This window comes from Acinonyx jubatus, chromosome D3 (assembly GCF_027475565.1).
Source record: "Acinonyx jubatus isolate Ajub_Pintada_27869175 chromosome D3, VMU_Ajub_asm_v1.0, whole genome shotgun sequence".
Taxonomy (NCBI): Eukaryota; Metazoa; Chordata; class Mammalia; order Carnivora; family Felidae; genus Acinonyx; species Acinonyx jubatus.
This window is the reverse complement of record NC_069392.1, coordinates 48,429,806-48,437,744: the sequence shown is the minus strand read 5'-3', so window position 1 is coordinate 48,437,744 and position 7,939 is coordinate 48,429,806. Positions and strand designations below refer to the sequence as shown.

General features: G+C 40.1%; 2 long non-coding RNA genes across 4 annotated transcripts in view; one reads left to right on the top strand and one right to left on the bottom strand.

Moving 5' to 3' along the window:
* LOC113602345 (uncharacterized) overlaps nucleotides 1-7,939 on the top strand; it is a 276,948-nt gene that overhangs the window by 50,671 nt on the left and 218,338 nt on the right. For all 3 annotated transcript variants that reach the window (XR_008291829.1, XR_008291828.1, XR_008291827.1), the window contains 2 exons: nucleotides 737-1,117; nucleotides 5,542-5,767. This is a non-coding gene — a long non-coding RNA (uncharacterized LOC113602345). The remainder of the gene's footprint in view (nucleotides 1-736; nucleotides 1,118-5,541; nucleotides 5,768-7,939) is intronic.
* The window catches only part of LOC113602228 (uncharacterized), a 37,353-nt gene continuing 31,296 nt past the window's right edge, over nucleotides 1,883-7,939 (bottom strand). The window contains exons 3-4 of the long non-coding RNA XR_003423609.2: nucleotides 6,958-7,263; nucleotides 1,883-2,348 (exon numbers count right to left, since the gene is read on the bottom strand). This is a non-coding gene — a long non-coding RNA (uncharacterized LOC113602228). The remainder of the gene's footprint in view (nucleotides 2,349-6,957; nucleotides 7,264-7,939) is intronic.

Here is a 7,939-nt window from a genome sequence, read left to right as displayed (position 1 = left end):
TGGCATTTTGAAGTCTATGATTTGTCAAAACTCTCAGCAGGAAATACAATGGCTAAGCATGGCTTAACATGTCATTTATTCAAGTAACATGGTCTCAGTTCTGTGGGTGACAGAAATTCTCAGTCTCTGGTTTACCCTTGGCCACCATTTTAGTCAATGATTACAATGAAAGAATGAAGTTTGTACTTTCAGAAGTGATTTATTCCGGTAAACTTTAGAGTCACCTTGTTTTATCCTTAGGGGATAGAAATTCGATGTCATCCAGGAAGGACAAAATAGCAACCCCATTACCAATAACCACTACCCTAAGTACTTTTCCACGTATGGAAAGCAGGCTAGACTCTAAAGAGTTCCCTTTGCATATATGGTGAAAGTTCCATATACATATGAAAGAAATATACATGTTTCCAAATATTTCCAAAGACCCCAGCCCAAGTTGCAACCCTTGGTGTAAAGAAAATGGTAGCTTTACAGAAATCAGGAATTAGGCCAGGTATTTGCAAGTGTATGCTGCAAGGTATATGCATGGGCAGCTGGATAGAATTCATATGAATGGAAATAAAGTCACCGGAGTTGAATTCCTGCCACTTCGAGAAAAAGCCACCAGGGAGGAGCTTTCCCCAACAATGTACTATTTGACACCAGTCCTTTGTCTTGATTTTATGGGATGTGTACATCACTTCTTTTCATTTTGTCCTCCTAACTTTTCTCTCTTAAATCATACCATCCCTTTCAGAAGTCTACGTGACCTTCAGTGATGATTTCAAAGACTTCAGTTTGAAACGTTAGCAGTATACCACTTTTCTCATGTGTTATGTCTGGGGTCTTCCTAAATATTAAAAACCTCAAGTCTTGTCAAAATATTCTTGGAAAATCTTTTGAATTGTTGGTGATGAACAGCACAAAACACTTGGTTTTGTATGTATAACCTGCAGATGTTTTCAAACTTTCTACGAGTTGGTGTTTCTCTGTGACCCTCATCTAATGATTTCATACGTTTTTCCCCCCGGATTTAAAGATTCCATCGTCTCCCACATGGCTTGAGGATCTTTGTAAATGGACAGAAAACCCTTAAAATCATTCGCACAGTACTTTTCTTACGTCACACTAGTGCACGGTAACTGTGTAAAGCTTAACTACATTCATTGCTTGCAGTATTGAGTCACCTGAGTGGTATTTCAGAGGGAACTTCCTATACTACTGAAAATACTACTTTCTCTTCTGTCTCAATACTTGCCTTATGTATTTGTTATAGACATTGGAATGTGAAATAGTAAATGCTTCTTGTTTAAATTTTGAACAGTATCTACATACAAAATAATACGGTCTTTCTCAACTTTGATTTGTCAAATTATAGGGGAATTAGCCCAGTTAAACAGCAATTTGCTTTTTGTGGAATTAAAGGAAATCTCTCTGGGTCCAGGCATCATCTGCTGAATAAGCAAGTTAATACAGAGGAAAGAGCACAGAGGTTCGATTACCCGGATTCAATTAAATCCTGGCTCTGCCTTTTCCTAGCCAGACAACCTGAAGCTAAATTTATTACTCTGTCCTGAGGCTTGACTTCCACGCTTTAATAATGATAATAATATTATCAAATCCATAGAATTATTGGGAAGTTGAATGAGATACTGTATTAAAAAGATCAGTTAACATGGAAAAGTAGCATACAAACACTGTTCTTCTTTCTGAGGTTTTTAAAAATGTGCAGTTTGGAAAACAAAGCAATGTAATGAGTTTGAATAATTATATCCCAAATGTTTCTTCCTATAAGTTGTTCATATGGCCTTATCACAGAGCAATTTAGAAAGAGCCACTAAGGAATAGAGACGTACCTTCTTGTACAGGTGTTTCCTTCTTGTACACGCCTAGCTCAAGGCCCAGGTAAAACTATATTTGGGTTTTATTTTCTAGGTTTCCAAGAAGGGACTTGGGTAGAGGTTGTAGGGTGCAGGGTTTTTTTTATACATGTACAATCACCACCCCTGGTGTTAAATCTCCATTCTCTTCCACGTGGCTATGACACCTGAAGCTGTTTTCACTGAAGCCACCGTTGGCTGACTCATGGCTTAACCCGGAAACCTGGCTCCAGGCCACCTTGGAGCACTGGATAAGTTGGGTCATGTCTTTCCTTCACAGGCTCATCCTGACTTGCCTCTTAATTACTAGTATTTCCTTGCAGAGTCAGACTTCAGTCTTCTTTTCTCATTGCAGACATAAACACTTGGTGAGATCATCATCCCCCAAGCTTTCACTGGCACTTACACAACTATAACTTCCAAATCCTTGTCTCCAGAACACTGTCGTATATTTCATTTATGTCCTGTATTTCACTGGCCAGTAGACACCTACAAATCAAACATAATGCTAAAATCAAAACATCATAGTCTCCCCCACCCTCCCACCAAAAAGAGAGAAAGAGAAAGCAAGCAAAGAAACTTGCCCTCTGTCCTGTAATTTCTGTTTCACCCAATCGGGTAAGGCAGAAAACTTAGGGAAATCTTTGACTCCCTTATGTGCCTTTACTCTGTATTACCATCAGCCAGCACACCATGTATCACCCTTTGGGAAATGTGTCTTTAACCCATCCATTCCTTCCACCAGCAGTGTTCACGTTCTACTGTAGGTCCTCATCAGGCTCCTACCTGTTACATCTAACACCATACCGAGCCCTTCTTCCTTCCATTGCTTTCCACACAGCCACCTAACCGGTCTATCTAAAGCAAAATCCAACTATGTCATTCCTTTCCTGCTTAAAAATGAAACACTAAATAAAAACTCTGTGACTCCTGCTTACCTGAGGAGTAAAGACTATCTTTGCTTTCAGGTTACTCTCAGCATATCTGTCCAGATTCATGCTGCTTGGGTTTGACATATTTTCTTGCTGGTGTATGGCTTATGCTGTCTTTGCACTCACCCTTCAAGACTTTGCTCGAATGAATCTCTTTCTAACTCTCTAGCTAGACTGCCTTACTCTGTGCTCTCTTAGCACTTTGAACATGCCCCAGTAATGGTGATAATAACCATATTTTCTTAAGCAAAAACGGGAACATGTAATCCTACAACTGTGATTGTTAGTAGAACATGACAGAATATTTCCCAATTATGTCCCAAGACATCTAGTAAGAATGATCCCTGAAAAGATGACATTCTAGTGAAGAATGATCACTGTAAAGATGACATGTTTTATAATCAAATAAAGAGAAATGTAGTATTATTTTTCCCCCATTTCTGCCTCCTCCTCTAGACTGTAATCACCTCTGTAATCACAGTGACTAAGACTTATTTGGGTATAATTTTTCCAGAGTTGATCACAGTGAGCACATCACAGATTATCAATAAAAGTTTGTTAAGAAATGATTGATGAGTACCTAAGTGAAAAAAATGAATGCGTTGTCTCAGTTGCTTATGAAAGTATGCTAATTTCATGGCTTATGAAAGTCCTAAGTCTTTATGTGCCTTGTATCATTTGACTTGGGAACAAAACTCATTTCATAAACTGTACCAGTGGCCAGGGACCATCAAACTTGCAACAATTTCTCCTTTCTCCTCAATCCTAGCTGATGGCTTTGCTTTTTATTCCCTTTGTAAAATGGAGAAGAAAATGTCCCTACTCTTCCATCAACATATCTACCAACCCACTTACCTTTGTGTGAGTAGCTCCACCCTTCTTCCTGTTGAAATGAACTTGGCACACACTATTTAGTCCTTACACTGGGACCTGAGTACCATCCGCTCTTGACTACTTGAGGACAACACTCCTGCAGGCATCCTCTCTCTCTCCTGTGTCATAAATTACTCTTTCTACTAATTTCCTTTACCATATAAACATGCCAAAATACCTTATTACAAAAAAAAAAAAAAAACCCACTACTTTCTCCATGTGCCTCTGAGGTAATACTCCATTTTAAATTCAGCATAACTCTTTCAGAGAATCTCTCATACTCATGGCCTCTACTTCTCTGCTTTTTGTCTTACTCTATTGACATCATTTAAAAAAGGTGACCTCTCTGTTTTTAAAACATTTTCTCTACTTGGACTCTAGGCTACCATTCTCTCTTGAATCTCTTTCTTTCCTTCCCAAGATTCTTTACTGGTTCCACCTTATCTTCCAGATCCCAAATATTTGAATGTCTGAGGGCTCAAGCCTTCCTTTTTTTTTTTTTTTAAATAAAGTCTATTTATTTATTTTGAGGGAGAGAGAGAGAGAGAGAGAGGGAGAGAGAGAGAGAGAGAGAGAGAATGAGAATATCCCAAGCAGGATCCAGGCTGTCAGTGTGGAGCCCAACACAGGGCTCAAACTTTCTAACTGCAAAATCATGACCTGAACCTCAAATAAGAGTTGGAAGCTTAACCGACTGAGCCACCCAGGTCCCGCTTTTTTTTTTTGTTCACACCCCACATCCAGTAAGATGACTTCTCACCTTCCTCTCTGCTACTTTCCTAGTCCAAGCCAAGTGGACTTTTACAGTCCAAACCACGTTTACAGCAGTGCAGTGGCCTCCCAACTTGTCCCACTTCTTCCATCTTTGTCCTCCTTTGGTCTTTTCTCAGCCTAAAAACCAGAGTGATGCTTTAAAATATAAAGACATCAGGGGCACCTGAGTGACTCAGTCAGTTGAGTGTCCAACTTCAGCTCAGGTCATGATCTCACAGTTAGTGAGTTCAAGCCCCGCATCGGGCTTGTTGCTGTCAGAATAGAGCCCATCTCAGATCTGCTGTCTCTCTCTCTCTTTGCCCCTCCCCTACTTGCATGCTCTCTCTCTCTCTTTCTCTCTCAAAAATAAAGAAACATTTCAAAATAAAATAAAATATAAAGAGATCATGTCATTCCTCTGTTTCAAAACCCTTGATGCCTCCTCATCTTACTCAGAGCAAGTCCCCAAATTCTTACCACAATGCCAAGACCTTCCAAGATCTTACTTCTCTACGCCTCTCATACTGTGATCACTGCTACTTCCCTCCCCTTATTCCCTCAGCTCTGACCACACTGGCCTCCATCCTGTGTCTGGAACATGCGAAGATGCTGTGGTACCTTATTTCCTTGCCCCAAAGCTTTCCCCTCATATCCAAATTGCTTTTCCCTTCACTTTCAGCATGTCTCTGTTCAAGTATCAATTTATCAGACAAGTCATCTACCACGAGTTCATGGAAGTAACACCCTTGATCACTCTCTACCTCCTTATCTTACTTCCTAATATTTATCACTTTGGAAATATTAAGTATTTAAGTACAATTTATAGCATTAGAGTATGAGCCCCAGGGAGGACTAGGACCTGCTTTTATTTGTGGATAGTTTTTTTGGACCTAGATAAATACCTGGTATCTACTAAAAACAATAAACTTTAATGTTGTACACACAGAACTATGTCAGTGAGATTAAACATTTTTTTAAAGAAAGAAATTCATCACAATTTCTGGCAAAACTACTCCAAATGACTGACAGTGGTCTGTTAGTTCAATAATCTGCAGAGGGCAGCACATGGCATTTCACCTAACATTTTGTTCAGAAATAAACAATAGTAATTTAATTTTTATCAGAGGCTGTGGCTCCACAAGGACAACTAAACACTTGAAAAAGAAGAGGATTAACATCAGTGAGACTGGAAAACCAAGAGGAACTTAATGATTAAATCAATATCACTGTTTGATCTTGGCCTCCGATCAGCACATACCTGCCAGTTGACCCCATGGCAATCACGAGGACAGCATTTACTTTTGCCGTCACACCCATAAAGCATAGTCGTCGTCACACACAGACTGAGAGGTGGGTAGTTTATAGCCGAGAATCAGTTCTTTTTTTTTTTTTTTTAATATGTTAATGTTTATTTATTTTTGAGAGAGAGAGAGAGTGCAAGGGAGAGTCAGATAGAAAGGGGGACAGAGGATCCTAAGCAAGCTCTGTGATGTCAATAGTGAGCTCTATGTGGGGCTTGAACTCACCAACTGACAGCTCATGACCTGAGCTGAAGTCAGACGCTTAACTGACTGAGCCGTCCAGGCACCCCAAGGATTGGTTCTTACTGCAATTAGAGTGGAAGGAAGCTGACAGATTTAACTGGATCAGTGGTTTTCAACCATTTTCTCCCACAGAAAGATACCTGCCAGGTAACAACATTTACCGGAGCTACATTCTCCCAACACTCACTTGACTTTGCTGCATTGGTGCCAGTCACTACCAGCATGCTCCTTCCCCAGAACCATTTCTCCCTTCCATTTATACACTCACAACATGTGGTTGGGAACAGTTTCTAGATGAAAACTGTCAATTTTCAGAGAAGAAATATGAGGCCCAGAGAGAATAAGTGACTCACCCAGGGTTACAATTAGAGAGGTCAGAGGTCAGAGACTAGGAGATCTCTGGGATCTCAATCTAGGGATTGAGAAAGGTATCTCACTGGCCTGGTGCTTATTTCTGTCATATTGGGAGACTCAATACACAAAGGGGCAGTGACCAGACCATATGTAAACTCTGACCTACAACCAGCCCAGGAGGCCAACCTACTATCTATAATTGGGGGCCAAACATAACCATGTGATGATTGAATCAAAATGGGCCAGACACGGGGCACCTGGGTGGTTCAGTCAGTCAGATGTCCGACTTCGGTTCAGGTCATGACTTTGCAGTTCATGAGTTCAAGCCCCACGTCAGGCTCTGTGCTGACAGCTCAGAACCTGGAGCCTGCTTCAGATTCTGTCTCCCCCTCTCTCTCTCTGCCCCTCCGCTGCTTGTGCTCTGTCTCTCTCTCTTTCTCAAGGATAAATATACATTTCAAATTGTTTTTAAAAAAAAAAATGGGCCGGACATGATTAACAACTAATTTCTGCCCTTTCTTGCAACTTAGAACCAACAAGAGAAATTCAAATATGCACCCCTAACTAATCCCAGAAGATGCCTTACTCCTATGTAGCCCACCTGCAGTGTTCCCATCCCGACAGCCTCTAATCAGAGTGTACCTGAGGCCATTCCTTCTTCCACTGGAAAGCTCTGCCCCCTCTCTTCGAGCTGCTGCCAAACACGAGTGATGGTGGCCAACCCCCTTTGCAAGGGAAAGTTCTGAATAAAGAACCTCTTCTTGTTCTCATTTGAGTGCGCTTCACTTATTTCCATAGTTCTCATGAGCATTGAGATACGGCATGCAATGCCCATTGCTGTGGCCCCGTCCTTTGACCAGGCGCCACTAGAAAAGACACAAAGGCCCCTTGTGCCGAGCTGCTCCCAGCTTGTCGAGTCTGCACTGACATGGCAAGTCAACAATGGGTCTGTAAATTATAAAAAATAAATAAATTATTAGATAAAAGGAAAAAAAAAACCCCAATGGGTCTGGACTCTGCTGTCTTTGCACTGAATTTCTCAGCTGTTCATCCACAGTCTGGTACCCTGGTTTTGTTATTGGCTCTCATTTGTTTGGCATCCTTGGTGAAATAAAGCTTTAGCTTTAAACTTAAAAGGAACATAAAAACCAATTATAACAAACCTTTTGTGTAATAAAATCTATGAGACTTGGACAAGAATGAGAAATTAAAAGTATGCTTTTATTTAATGTCACGTTTATAAAATATTGCTATGTTAAAAATGGTGATCAAATATTTTTAATAAAAACAGACTACGATAAATAATATTAAATAGCATCTTGAGGGATGTAGGTATGTGCAGAAGGTAAGAACTAACATCTTCCTTAATCCTAGCTTTATTGAAATATAAATAACATATAATATTCTATAAGTTTAAGGTGTACATGGTGATGATTTGACATATGCATATATTGCAAATGGTTATTACAATAAGGTTTGTTAACACATTCACCACCACATAGTTACCATTTGTACGTGTGTGTAGTGAGAACTTTTAAGATTGACTGTCTCAGCAAGTTTCAAGTATAGAACAGAGTGTTGTTATCTATAGTCACTATGTAGGACATTACATCCCCAGAACTTA